Below are 15509 nucleotides of genomic sequence, written 5' to 3'. Positions count from 1 at the left end.
AATTAAAAATACTAAAGGACCCAATTTAGTCCCTTGGGGTGCTCTACAGGAAATCTAGGTAAAACCTGATGAATCTCCGTTAGGGATGACTACACATTGCTCACAATCAGACAAAAAACTAGCTACCATACGTAAAACAAAATCTCTGACACCTAAAGCCCTTGCATTATCAGTAACTGTCTGATGATCCAAGTTGTCAAAGGCTTTGCTAATATCAGCAAAAACATCCACAACGTAGGATCTAAAACTAGCTACCATACGTAAAACAAAATCTCTGACACCTAAAGCCCTTGCATTATCAGTAACTGTCTGATGATCCAAGTTGTCAAAGGCTTTGCTAATATCAGCAAAAACAGCCACAATGTAGGATCTAAAACTAGCTACCATACGCGAAACAAAATCTCTGACACCTAAAGCCCTTGCATTATCAGTAACTGTCTGATGATCCAAGTTGTCAAAGGCTTTGCTAATATCAGCAAAAACAGCCACAACGTAGGATCTACTTAACTCAAGATGTTTGAAAACAGTGTCGAGTATATAACATAAACAATGGGTGGTGCTATGATTCGGCCTTAAGCCAAACTGATTTGGATTAATTTTATCTCGAATATCGTCAAAGAAGAAATTGTAAATAAAACTTTCAAACATTTTAGAGAAAATTGAGGTTTTTGATATTGGTCTTAAGTCGGAGGGAACTTTTGGGGTCTTGTTTTTCGGTGTAGGTGACATAATAGCTCGCTTGAAACACACTGGAAAAATACCATCTACAAAACATTGGTTAAAAATTGCAGTTAGAGGTACACTTAAATAAGGGGCACATTTCACACTCAATTTGGTAGGGATATCACCTGGGTATACTGACTTATTTGTATCAAGATTTTCGAGTTTAAGCTGAGTCTGATGTATTTCAATCACAGGAATTTCACTCACTGCACTGTTGGCCAGCATATTTTGGAGTGGCGGGTGAGCTTTACAAGTTGAGGCAAAATAATCATTTATGATGTCCGCAGTCACAGTGTCGCCATTACTATCCAGCAAGAGAAACTTAGAAGAGACCTTTCCCATGAGATCTTGGATACATTTGTGGAAATTCTTAGGGTTAGAATACAGTAACTTATTGAGCACGTGAGCACTGTGCTCTTTTCTTGCTTTACAGATTTCACTAATAACAATGTTTCGAAGTTTTCGAGATTCTTGGAAAAATCCTTCCTTAAAGAGTCTATCGCATTCATTTATTAGGCAAATTTTTTTTTTATCTATCCATGGTTTACAAGTGGATTTGCGATTGAATTTTTTCCCTGGAAACGTGTCACAGTATAACTGAAAAAGTTCTGCTGAAAACTTAGAAGTCATTTCTTCGCCATTAGTAAGACATAGGATATTGGCCCAGGATTTGGAGCTAAGTTTTACTTTGAAATGAGAAATCTTCTCGTCAGTAATGGGCCTATTTGAATAACTGATCAATTGTTCAGGGGGAAAGGATGATAAAGGGGTCCAAAAGATTCATAGATGGTCACTTGTCCCTAATGGAAGGGCAATTTTTGGGGCAAAGTAGTAATCTCCAATTTTGGTAAAAATCAAGTCTAGGGTTTTATCACTGCGTGTAGGCGACCTGACAACCTGATCAAGACTAAGAGCAGCACTAAGCCACTTTTGGTCTAGCTCATTGAAATCACCACATAATGTAATTGCAGCAAAGGGGTACTTGCGGCAAATTCTGTCAGTATAAAATTGCAGATATGCCGTCAGCTTCTTAAATCCACTACGAGGAGGGTAATAAATAATACAAAAAATCATGCAAGATACATCTTTTGGGAGGTTTTTGGGTCTGGTCCAGAGCCATAAAAATTCAGTTTTTGAGTTGTTTTCTATTTCAGGAGATGAAAGAATCCGATTTGGGAGGGTACACTTACAAAAAAAGCCACTCCTCCACCATGATATAGAGGAATACCACCTTTGCCCAATCTGGCTTAAAATGATTAAGCCCCAGTCTGTGGGAAATGGTAGACAAAATTTTGTAGAAGATCTGATATGCTACTGAAGGAAAAGAGGGAGCGAGGGCAATTAAGCCATGTCGGCAGCGACAGACATCGTATCTGTGGTCTGCTGGCACAAATATTTTAAGCCCTGTCTTCGTTATGGCGTTCTTCAGCCGAGACGGCTGGGGCGGCTCATAGTGAAGACAGGTTTTATCGTCGTTTTTGTTTTATCGCCGTACAGAGTAGACATTTTGGCTGAAAACACATAAACTAAACAACACAATTTGTCATTCATCTTAGTTGTACTCCAACATTTCTTTACGTTCCTGTAAAACCGCAAACGCAACACAAATGACTCAAAATTTTCTGCAGCTCCTGAAATAAGACTGTACTTTCTAATTTTTTTCCAAAGACAACGAAAACGAAAACTGTCGGGCTTTACTGAGTTTTCAGAAGAAGAATAACTATTATAACCGAAGGTTCGAGAGAACCAGAGGTTATAATAGAAAGTGTACTAATTTCTTTTTCTTCTTGGCGTATAAGGCGATTTGAGGTTTTAAATGGGACTTTACTTATTTGAAGAACCGCTTTGCTTTTACTTGAAAAAGAAGAACGCAAATCTGGCTCTGGAGTTGCGAGAAAACCATTTAAAGCCTTTTTTTGTCAACTCTTAAAGTATATTGGCTAATTTTCTAGGAGGACACTAAAAGTGTCCCTTTTTTGCTGAATTTGACACTTTAGTCCCAAAAAGTTTTGGCAACCCTGCCAACAACAGGCACTTAAATAAATGTGTAAAGGAAAACTTAAAACTCTAGAAGAGAAAACAAAAAAAACTACAATTCCCTCCGCTCACTACGTCCTGAATTCCAGTCAAATCTTATTGTACCACATTTTGTAAAAATGTACCAGGAAATTTGTGATTGTGCCAGAATGTACCTTTATAGGTGAAATGTACCAAAATGGTAAAATTGTACCGCTGTCGGCAACACTGCTTAGCGTTAGAACTATAGATATGGAGCTAACTTTTTTTTAATAGAATTGATAATTGGTTTCTTTGGTTATTAGGTCACTGAATTTTATCTCCTTAATTAATAACAGGATGTCCTCTTATGCTCATTAATTTTGTACATTTTTGGTCTGTATTGATGTTTATACGATTTATTCCTATTAAATCAGAGTTTCTTAGACATAAAGCCGTGATTAAATGAACTTGAAAACATCGCGGTTCAAAATTGAAGTTGATATAGTCGAGGTTCAAAATTATTAACTACACAAAAGGACTGCGAATATTTATATTCAGATTGAGAAATTCATCATAATTGGCTTTTAAAAGCTTTGTTAAAATCCCCACTTTGGCTTAGCATTAGCTAAACATTACCTTTCTCTAGTTCCCCCAGGATACGGGTCGAACGGTTCCAAATAAAGAATTTTTCGTGTATATACTACTAAAAAGTACTCACCGCAGCACCAAGCCATCTGGGGCCAACACATCTATGCAATCCTACATCCCAGTTTATTCAAAGCATCCCTCTTTACACCCTCCAAGGAAGTTCCCATTAGAACCAAAGAAGAGTGCCCTTTCCTCAGTACCTCCTTCCGTACACTAAAGTTTTATCTTTTTATTAATATTCTTTAAAACTGACTCCTGAAGCATGAAGGCCCTTTAGTTAAAGTCCCTTAGAATTGTTACTTCCCAGGATATCCCTCCCCATTGGTACCCCCTTACAATATCAACAACCATTAAATTCCGCGTTTGGAGACTTTTGTTAGAATTAAATAAAAGAAAACATATTTTCTCAACTGAAAGTAAGAAACAAAATTGAAACTTAAAATGAACATAAATTATTCCGTATATGAAGGGGAGTATCCCCCCCCAAAAAAAAACATGTCATCCTAAAACTAAACTTTCATAGAAAATACATCGCCTCCCATGGAAAACAGCTTTCCTCTGAAAATCTTCGTCCCCCCGAAAATACTTACCCCCTCTCAAAGCTGGTTGGTCTCCATTCACTATCGGCCTATAAAAATAAGAGCTTAAAGTCCTAATTCTTGATCTAATGAGCATTCTCCGAGGTTTCTTTGACCATGAAGTGAAGGTGTGGATGAAATAGGGACAGTCCCCCTCCTAAGTGGAATAAAATATGATCATTCTGGGGTTTAATGTCATCCTTGTAAATTTTGTATTTTTGTTGCGTTTGAAAACCTTCTTATATTCCCTCCTACCCTCAAAAAAACTCTGGTTACAACCCTGTGGATTATATATAAAATTTCTACCTCCTCCTTTTTGTCATCTCAAGCTTAGACCTAATTCTTTATTTATCTGATGGCTCAATGAGATCTGGGATGTTTCGACATTGAAGTAAACCCTTGTATTAAACTCTCTCGCTCTCAAACTACAAAATAGTCATAGAACCCCGTTGTAAAAGTTTAAGTTCTATTTTAAGTTTTCTAATTTGTCCATTACTTACAGATCGTATTTGTTATTGGGAAACATTGGGATATTTTTTACGGGGGAGTTTTCTGCCACGGGGGGTCTGAGGAATTTTCAACGGACAGTACATTTTTGAGAACAATTTACTTTCCGCGAGGATGTATTTACTAGGGCAATATTTACCAAGTTTGTGGGGGGGGGGGGCAGTTAAACACCAACAACCTAATGGGGCTACCCTCTACTCAATATCTTGTTTTTTATACTAAAGTTTAAATTGTTACAACCTTTTAAGAGTGATTCCTGAATCAAAAAGGTCCATTAGCTAATATAAGAAGCTTTTTAATATGGTAAAAAAAATTAATTTCCAATGGCTTTTCCAAGTAACAACAGGAAATTCCCACAAAACCTCACGGTTTACGCTTAAGTTTTCCACAGTATTCTTAAAGAAGCTTCATATTGTTCTAATTAAATGAACCTTGTTTTTTAGGATTCATTCTTATAGAAATGGGTCGAAATTCAAACTTTGGTGTAAAGAACAAGGTGCTAAGGAGGGGGAAACCCTCCTTGTATGTGTAATGACTTATGCTCGTTTTACCATTTAGTGGTACCTTACTTTCAGTCGAAAAAACTTGTTTTTTTATTTAATTTCTGATCGTTTTTTTCTTAAATTATGCCAAGAAATTTGGCTCCACTTCCACATAAAAACCCTTCCTCCCTACAGATATATTCTCTAGCTAATTCAATACTGGTTAAAATCTGCCCTGGGCAATCACCCTTAAAATGTTTACATGTGAAATTGAGTCACCAAAGAGAAAACAAGACATAAGATGAATTTCATATAGGAATTTTTACAAATATCCCCAGTGTAAAATTTCACCTGAAAAACAAATCTCTAGGAAACTTTCCTCCCAATAAAAATTCCCTACAGAATAAAATTCAACTCCACCCCCCCCCCAAAAAAATGTATGCATACTTCCCAATAACAAATGCCATGTAGAAATACTTCCCAAAAACAAAAATCACACATCCGTAATCTTTTTTTCTAGCAAAAAACAAAAAACAAAATTCCCCATTTGAAACCTCTATAACACGGTTTCCTGATACGCTAGCCCTGATGGTTAAATCTTTCATTATGTTTCTCCAACTTTTAGAGCCCCCCCCCTTTTTGCGCATATAGGCAAATGTTCTCAGGATCTTAGCCTTTAATGGGTAAGACTATCATCTTAGCCATTAATGGATAGGACTATCAGACGATGGGTAAGACTTGTTATTAAAATCCAAAACACGTATGTATGTCCGTATCCAAGAGGTTGGAACTCTCCCCCTCCTCTCCCCAAAGAAGACGATTCTTCAATCGTAAGAATATAACAAAAATGTACATTTCTTTAGTTTTTTTTAACCCTCCCCCCGAAAATAATATTCTGGATACGACCCTATACACACGAACACAGTGCCAATTACTTATACCAGTCGTAAATTTTACAGTTGAACATTATTTGAATTTAAATAATAAAATTTGTGATTGTCCAATCAGGAAAAAAAAAATTGAAGCAAAATTTTTCAATTAGAAAGAATGGATTTATACGATTTATTCCTATTAAATGAGAGTCTCTTAGACATAATGGCCAACGGCAATTTTGTTTTAAAGAGTTGTAACGTTGAAAAATAAGAATTATGTTTTATGTTATTTTTATTTGTTTATTTGTGGCAGTTTTTATATGCTTTAACAGCTTTGAAATACACACAGCCATACACAAATAAGCACATACAAATAAATCAAAGGATATCACTTTCGATCCTTAAAACCCTTTAAATTAAAATTGTATTTTGCCACTACACATCTAGGAGACGTTGATACAAGGATCCTCCGTACCAATTCATCGGTTCCACCATTAATATATGATAATGGTGATAATTGATTTATGATAAATATATCAAAGGACAGCGAATGTTTGTATTAAGATTTTTCATAATTGGCTTTTAAAAGCTTTGTTAAAATCCCCAATATGGCTTTGTAATAGCTAAACATTTCCTTTTTCTAGTTCCCCCGAGAAATAGGTCGAACCGTTCCAAATAAAGAATTTTTCGTTTATATACTGCTACAAAGTACTCACGGTAGCACCAAGCCATCTGGGGCCAACAAATCTATGCAATACTACATCCCAATCTATTCAAAGCCACTCTATTTACACCCTCCAAGGAAGTTCCCATTAGAACTAAAGAAGAGTGCCCTTTCTTCAATACCCTTTTCCTTGCGCTAAAGATTTATCTTTTTATTAATGTTCTTTAAAACTGACTCATGAAGCATAAGGGCCCTTTAGTTAAAGTCCCTTGGAAATCCAACTTCCCTGGATATCTCTCCCATTGGTATCCCCATTACAATATCAACAATCATTAAATTCCGCGTTTGGAGACTTTTGTTAGAATTAAATAAAAGAAAACATATTTTCTCAACTGAAAGTAAAACACAACATTTAATATTAAAATGAACATAAATTATTCCGTATATGAAAGGGGACTCATTTCATGATCGAATGAGCATTCTCCGTGGTTTCTTTGACCATGACTTGGAGGAGTTGATGAAATAGAGACTGTGCCCCTCCTAAATTGAATAAAATCTGATCTATTTGGGGATTAATGTTACCCTTTACTTTCATAACAGTAATGTGTTTCTGGTATAATTAATTAAGAAATTAATTTTAAATTCTGGTTACAACCCTGTAGATCATATATAAAATTTCTACCTCCTCCTTTTACTCATCTCTAACTTAGACCTAATTCTTTATTTATCTAATGGCTCATGAGATCTGGGATGTTTCGACATTACAACGCCCCTTTTGACGTATCTCTCTCCCTCTCAAACTACAAAATAGTCATAGAACACCGTTGTAGAAGTTTAAGTTCCATTTTAAGTTTTGTAATTTGTCCATTACCTACAGATCGTATTTGTTATTGGGAAACATTGGGATATTTTTTGCGGGGGAGTTTTCTGCCATGGGGGGTGTGAAGAATTTTGAACGGAGAGTAAATTTTTGAGAACAATTTAAATTCTGAGAGGATATATTTACTAGGGGAATATTTACCAACTCTCAGGAGGGAGGGAAGGGGAGGGGGTTTAAACACCAAAAAATTAATGGGGCTACCCTCTACTCAATACCTTGTTCTTTAAACTAAAGTTTGAATTCTTACAACCTTTTAAGAGTGATTCCTGAATCAAAAAGGTCCATTAGTTAAAATAAGAAGCATTTTAATGTGGGGATAAAAATTAATTTCCAATGTTTTTTTTCAAGTAACAACAAGAAATCCCCTCAAAACCTCACGGTTTATGCTTAAGTTTAAACACCAACAACCTAATGGTGCTACCCTCTGCTCAATACCTTGTTCTTTACGCTAAAGTTTGACTTGTTACCATCTTTTAAGAGTGATTCCTGAATCAAAAGGGCTCATTATTTAAATGAAGAAACTTTTTAATATAATGAAAAAAATTAATTTCCATTGTTTTTTTTCAAGTAATAACAGTAAATCCCCTCAAAACCTTACGCTTTACGCTTAAGTTTTTCTTAGCATTCTTAAAAAATCTTCTTATTGTTCTAATTAAATGAAGCTTGTTTTTCAGGATTCGTTCTTATTGAATTGGGACGAAATTCAAACTTTCGAAATTCAAAAATTCAAAGTAAGGTGTTGAGGAGGGAGAAACCCTCATGATATACTTAATAATTTGTGTTCGTTTTACGTTTTAGTGTTACCTTACTTTCAGCTGTAAAAACTTGTTTCCTACTCAATTTCTGATAGTTTTTTTTTAATTACACCAAGACGTTCGGCTTCACCACCACATAAAAATCCCTCCTCCCTACGGATATATTCTTTAGATAATTCAATACTGGTTAAAATTTACCCTGGACAATCACCCTTAACATCTTTACGTGTGAAATTGGGTCACCAAAGAGAAAACAAGACATAAGAAGTATTTCGTATAGGAATTTTTACAAATATTCCCAGTGTAAAATTTCACTTGAAAAACGTATCCCTAGGAAACTTCCCTCCAGAATAAAATTCACCTCCTCCCCCAGAAAAATGTATGTATACTTCCCAATAACAAATACCATGTAGAAATACTTCCCACAAACAAAAATCACGCATCCGTAATATTTCTTCTGGCAAAAAAAAAAAAAAAGAAAAAAATCCCCACTCGAAACCTCTACAACACGTTTTTCTGATACGTTGGCCATGATGGTTAAACAGTTCATTATGATACTCCAACTTTTAGGGGCCCCCCTTTTTATGAAAATAGGCAAATGTTCTCAGGCTCTTAGCCTTTGGTGGGTAAGACCATCATCTTAGCCTTTGAAGGGCAAGATTATCAGACCGATGGGTAATAGTTGTTAATAAAATCCAAATCACACACTTGTGGCCAAATCCAAGGGGCTGATGCTCTCCCCCTCCCCCAAAACTGCTTGTCCAATTGTGAAAATGTAACAAAAAAGTATATTTCTAAGGTTTTGTTTAACCCTCCCCCGAAAATAATGTCCTGGATACGACCCTGTACACATGAACACAGTGCCAATTATTGATCCCAGTCGTAAATTTTACATTTGAACATTATTTGAATTTAAATAATAAAATTTGCGATTGTCCAATCAGGAAAAAATGAATTGAAGCAGAATTTTTTAATTAGAAAGAATGGAAAATTGGGACAGCAGTTTTCATCTCTGTAAGAGGGGTCTGGCGAAAAGTACAGATAACATTAATAAACAATAACTGGGAATATTTTAGTTGCATTGCAAGATTTTCAAACAAAAATCTTACCATCTCAATTTTCCGCTTCTGCAGTACACAAGTGATGTTACAATCAAAGGAAACACCCACGAGGCATGCGCTTGCAGACATCACGTATACAAGGGGTTGCGTTCCAAGCGTGGTGGAAACTGTGCCAAACATGGCGTTCTGAGATGTACACCATATCGTGGAAATTTGGCATTCCCTAGGGCTAAGGGTTTTATTCGGATAGGGGGGGGGGGCTCGTTTAGAAGACTGGTGAGCACACAGAAAGCAGCTACGTCACTATCATTACCTTCGTATCCAATAAATAGTATCGACGTTTCGTCCCACGTTTTGTCCAATTTATTCCTCGGATAAAGCATACAATCAGGAAGCGACCTATTAGCTCAGATAAAGCCCTAAGCTGAACAGTCACAATTAAAACTTACCCTGGGTAATCATTTATTAAGTCATTTAGTGCCTGCGTTTGATATCTTGCCATCTATAAATACGAAAAAGTCATTCAATATATCCACCACGTAACAAGCTATAAAAGTTCCCCTTCGAATGTTCTCCTTTCCCATTAAAAAATTATGAAATTATTGCCGCACTCCAGGAAGTAAGCTCTCAAATGTTTTTACAAAACAGGGAGGATTCTACACTAGGACGAGCTTCCTTGGATCACTTGGCTACATACTGGAGGGTTCAGGGCGTAGAGATGTACTTGAACTTGTCTACATACCTAACACTGACCGCCCCCCCCCATCTTCTCAGTGGGAAAGAAATCACCAGAGCAATACATGGCCATTTGTTGGTTGACTCTGTGCTACATGCTGTTCTTATTTCCGAAGTATCTCTCGAAGAAAGTTCCAGTGCTGCTGAATCAATTCTACAGCACGTTAAAATATTTGAACTAAAAAACTGTACACAAAGCTTATGAAAAAAGAAGCCTCAAATGAGCAGGAGATCATGCGTTGTCTCAAAACGTCAAATGTACTCACCGATGGAAATGGTATGACAAAGGTTCAAAGGTCTCTATGGGTTATGTCTTAACCTGTCTGCTCTGCATTAAATCTTCTGATTGAGGGTATGTCACAGGTTTTCTAGGGAACAAGTGAACAACATAAGGAAATGTTCAAGCCGAGAGACTATAAAGACACCCATATCGTTATTGATTACCTAGAAAAAGGATCTCCGTTTAATGGGGATCTTCAACTAAATAACATCACCTACGGTCTGAAAGCCTACGAATCTACCAGCGTTGGTTCTGATAGAGATTTAGAACAGCTAAGAATTTTCAACTAAGACCACTAACGACAAAAATGAGAATTCCAACACTAATAAGAGCAGAATAAGTGGAAACACTCAAAATATTGTCAAGAGGTCCTTTTGACTACTTTCTCAAAACGAGCAATTATTTTCATTTATAGAAATATGTACTGTTCTGCAAAATGAATCTATATTGGTTAAAACTGTCCGCTAGAAAAGTCATAAAAATATTAAAAAATTAAAATATGTCAAATTATCATTTCTTCAAGCATGGTATTTTACTACCAGTCGTTCACCAGGCACTCCCCAAGCTTTACAATCCAAATTTTCTAGAATATTTTTTGCAAATGTTGCAGTACTTTTTGATCTATACTCAGCAATGAACATCCCTCTTTGATCCTGAAAAGGGGAGAAAAATATTTGATCAGGGGAGAGAAACAAACTAGTTTTACCTCTTTTTCTATTGAACATGATGAAAAAAAATAATATTTTAGCTATTTATTTAAAAAAAAGAAGAAATAAGAATAAAATATTTAGGTAAGATACTTCAGAGACATCAGGACTATAAAGGCAATATGACTCATAAATATTATGAATTATGAGCTATAGCTCTGAGTGTCTTCTTTTAAAAAAAATTGCCATTATAACGTATACTAAATTTAATGTTATATATAACCTATGTACGTGATTTAATGATCCATGATAATAACTTCTTGATTTTGGCTCTAATTTGAGTTACAGTATATCGGAATTAATTAAAAAAACTAGCAGAAACTACCACGTACATAAAGGGGGTCAGCTCTTTTTCAGTACCTAGCTCTTAACGCCCAGGTTTGATTTTGTATTCCAATAATTAGTTCCCATTAGAACTAAAGAAGAGTGCCCTTTCTTCAATACCTTCTTCCTTACGCTAAATAATATGAAAAAAACTTCGTTTTCTTAAAGTGTTATAGAGGCTGCGTCCCAAAGTCGAACCTTAAAACGTACAGGAATTAGGAGAGGCAGTTGGGGGGCTGCCGCCCCCCAAACCCCCCGCTTTTAAAGACTCTTTTGTACAGGTTTTTTGTTGTGGGGGGACTTCATTGTTACTAATTACTAGTTTCGGCACAATGGTTCTCCTGTCCTCTTGTGTTTAACATTTTTCGAAGATATTCCATTATTCATTCATTTCAATTTTTTGTTAATTAAAAGAGGGCCTTTCCGAAGCCAAGAGCGGGGGGTTAGGGGGGCGGCAGCCCCCTTCAACAAAAAACCTGTACAAAATAGTCTTTAAAAGCGGGGGGTCTGGGGGGCGGCAGCCCCCCCACTGCCTCTCCTAATTCCTGTACGTTTTAAGGTTCGACTTTGGGACGCAGCCTCTTTAACTCTAAGAAAACGAAGTTTTTTCATATTATTTCTGTACGTTTTTCTACAATCCATGGTGGATGTAATTTAATAATAATTTTTTTTTGTGAAAAAAAACCGCCCGATAAGGGACTTGAACCCTTGACCCGAGGATTAAAAGTCCCACGCTCTACCGACTGAGCTAACCACCTGCATGTCTATAAATATAACTTTTAAATAGCTTTTAAAAATTTCAAATTAAAATGGGCTCTTATGGAGAAATGGGTTAATTAAGTGGCTAATGCGTGGTTTCTGGAAAACGGGGAAGGAGTTATCGGATTGAGCTGAAATTACGCGGATAAGCTCCTGGGCCTAAGGGGACCTTAACTTGTAAATTTCAGCCCGATCGGACAACGTTAAAGGGGGTGGGGTGGGGTAGGGGGGTCGAAACTTTCGGGGGGTTAAGATTTTCCTACGAAACTTTCAAGGGCACTTACTCGGAGAATTCCGCATCGAATGAGTCTTCATACACCCAGATCCGATGTCGGCTGTGACTTGTAGGCGTCGAGAAAAAAAAGAATATGAAAATTAAGTGGCTATGAGTGGTTCCTGGAAAACAGGGAAGGAGTTATCGGATCGAGCTGAAATTTCGCGGATAAGCTCCTGGGCCCTAGGGGACCTTAACTTGTGAATTTCAGCCCGGACATCGTTAAAGGGGGGCTGGGGTTGGTGGGTCGAAACTTTCGGCCAGATTTTCCCCACGAAGGAAAAGTCGGAGGGGGATGAAATTTGGCAGGTTTCTTAGTTGGAGCTCGGGCTACGAAATGCATCCCTCTGTGACTTAAGATCGCTTAACATTGTCGTGGTTCGCCTCTTTATAGAGGCACGAGTGTGCCTCCTTGAAATCTATCTCTTTATTAATATTCTTTAAAACTGACTCCTGAAGCATAAGGGCCCTTTCGTTAAAGTCTCTTGGAATTGTTACTTCCCAGAATATCTCTCTTCATTGGTACCCCCCACTAAAATATCAACAACAATTAAATACCGCGTATAGAGACTTTTGTTAGAATTAAATAAAAGAAAACATATTTTCTCAACTGAAAGTAAGAAACAAAATTTAAACTTAAAATGAACATAAATTATTTATAATTAGTTTTTCATATACATAAGTTTTTCTTAGTATTCTTAAAGAAGCTTCATATTGTTCTAATTAAATGAACCTTGTTTTTTAGGATTCATCCTTATAGAATTGGGACGAAATTCAAACTTTGGCGTAAAGAACAAGGTGCTGAGGACAGAGGCGCCATTTGGATTAAATCTTGGGGTGGGCGTGAGCTCCATCTTGCTCCCCCCCTCTGGCTCACTTCGTGTCGCGGAATCATCTAGGAAATGGGCATTTGACAGAACTCGAGAATTTTATTATGTATCTTACCTACTTTCAAAGTTTATAATGATTAATAGCAAATAGTGTAATTACCCCAAGGATCGTCAAGTACGCTCTTTGGTTAATAGGCGTGCAGTAATTTCAAATCAATTGGACAGAATGGATTATGTTGGACATAATGGATTATTATGGCCGGAAAAGGGCCCTTTGTGGTGGAAGCTTGGGCTCCCTGGAAAATCTGGGGTGGGCATTTTCCCACCCCTGACCCCCCCCTCCGAATGGCACCTCTGGCTTAGGAAGGGGAAACCCTCCGTATATATGTAATGATTTATGCTCGTTTTACGTTTCAGTGGTACCTTACTTTCAGTTGAAAAAACTTGTTTTTTTAATTAATTTCTGATCGTTTTTTCTTAAATTATGCCAAGAAATTTGGCTCCACCTCCTCCTAAAAATCCCTCCTCCCTACGGATATATTCTCTATCTGATTCAATACTGGTTAAAATCTGCCCTTTACAATCACCCTTGACATCTTCACGTGTGGAATTGAGTCACCAAAGAGAATTAAGACATAAGATGAATTTCATATAGGAATTTTTACAAATATCCCCAGTGTAAAATTTCACCTGAAAAACATATCTCTAGAAAACTTCCCTCCCAATATAAATTCCCTCCAGAATAAAATTCAACTCCTCCTCCCAAAAAATGTATGCATAATTCCCAATAACAAATGTCATGTAGAAATACTTCCCATAAACAAAAATCACGCATCCATAATCTTTCTTCTAGAAAAAAAATACAAATTCCCCATTTGAAACCTCTACAACACAGTTTCCTGATACGCTGGCCCTGATGGTTAAATCTTTCATTATGTTTCTCCAACTTTTAGAGGTCCCCCCTTTTGTGCATTTAGGCAAATGTTCTCAGGATCTTAGCCTTTGATGGGTAAGACTATCATCTTAGCCATTGATGGAATGGACTATCAGACCGATGGGTATGACTTGTTAATAAAATCCAAATCACCAACGTATGGCCGTATCCAAGGGGTTGGAACTCTCCCCCTCCTTTCCCCAAAGAAAATGATTCTTCGATCGTAAGAATATAACAAAAATGTACATTTCTATTGTTTTTTTTAACCCTCCCCAGAAAATAATATTCTGGATACGACCCTGTACACACGAACACAGTGCAAATTACTTATCCCAGTCGTAAATTTTACAGTTGAACATTATTTGAATTTAAATGATAAAATTTGCGATTGTCCAATCAGGAAAAAAATAAATTGAAGCAAAATTTTTAAATTAGAAAGAATGGAAAATTGGGACAGCAGTTTTCATCTCGGTAAGAGGGGTCTGGCGAAAAGTACAGATAACATTAATAAACAATAGCTGGGAATATTTTAGTTGCATTGCAAAATTTTCAAACAAAATCTTACCATCTCAATTTTCCAATTCTGCAGTATGCGCGTGATGTTACAATCAAAGGAAACACAGAGCAGGTATGCACTTTCAGATACCACGTACACCAGGTGACGCATTCCAAGCGTGGTGGAAACTGTGCCAAGTGCGGCGGAATTTTTTGACATACGTGGTGCTCTGAGATGTACACCATATGGTCCGAATTTGGCATTCCCTAGGGCTCAGGGTTTTATTCGTATAGGGGGGGGGGGTTCGTTTAGAAGACCGGTGAACGTTTAGAAGACCGGTCGTATCGGATAAATTATATCGACGTCTCGTCCCAAGCTTTGTCCAAGTGATTCCTCGGATAAAACATAAAATACGAAGCGATTTATTAGCTTGGATAAAGCCGTAAGCTAAACAGTCACAATTGAAAATTACCCCGGGTAATCATTTATCGAGTCATATAGTGCCTGAGTTTGATATCTTGCCATCTATAAATACAATAAATACATTCAATATATCCACCACCTAACAAGCTAAAAAAATTTCACGGCGAGTGTTCTCCTTGCCCATTCTATATTTTTCCCTTTCCCATGTTATCCTTTCACATTTATAAAATTATGAAATTATTGCAGCACTCTAGGAAGTAAGCTCTCAAATAGTGTTCCAAAACAGGGAGGATTCTACACCATGACGAGCTTCCTTGGTTTAGTTGCCTATATAATGGAGGTTTCAGGGCTTAGACTCGTTCTTAAGCCTGTCGATGCAAACCTGTCTTCCCTTAGCAGGAAAGAAATCACCAGGGCAATACCTGGCCATTTTTTGGTTGACTCTGTGCTACATGCTATTCTTATTTCCGAAGTCTCTCTCGAAGAAAGTTCCAGTGCTGCTGAATCAATTCTGCAGCATGTTAAAATATTTGAACTAAAAAAACTGTACACAAAGCTTATGAACAAAGAAGGCTCAAA

This window comes from Artemia franciscana, chromosome 9, assembly GCF_032884065.1.
Source record: "Artemia franciscana chromosome 9, ASM3288406v1, whole genome shotgun sequence".
In the NCBI taxonomy this organism is placed as follows: Eukaryota; Metazoa; Arthropoda; class Branchiopoda; order Anostraca; family Artemiidae; genus Artemia; species Artemia franciscana.
The sequence above is the reverse complement of the archived record's forward strand: the minus strand, read 5'-3'. Positions refer to the sequence as shown.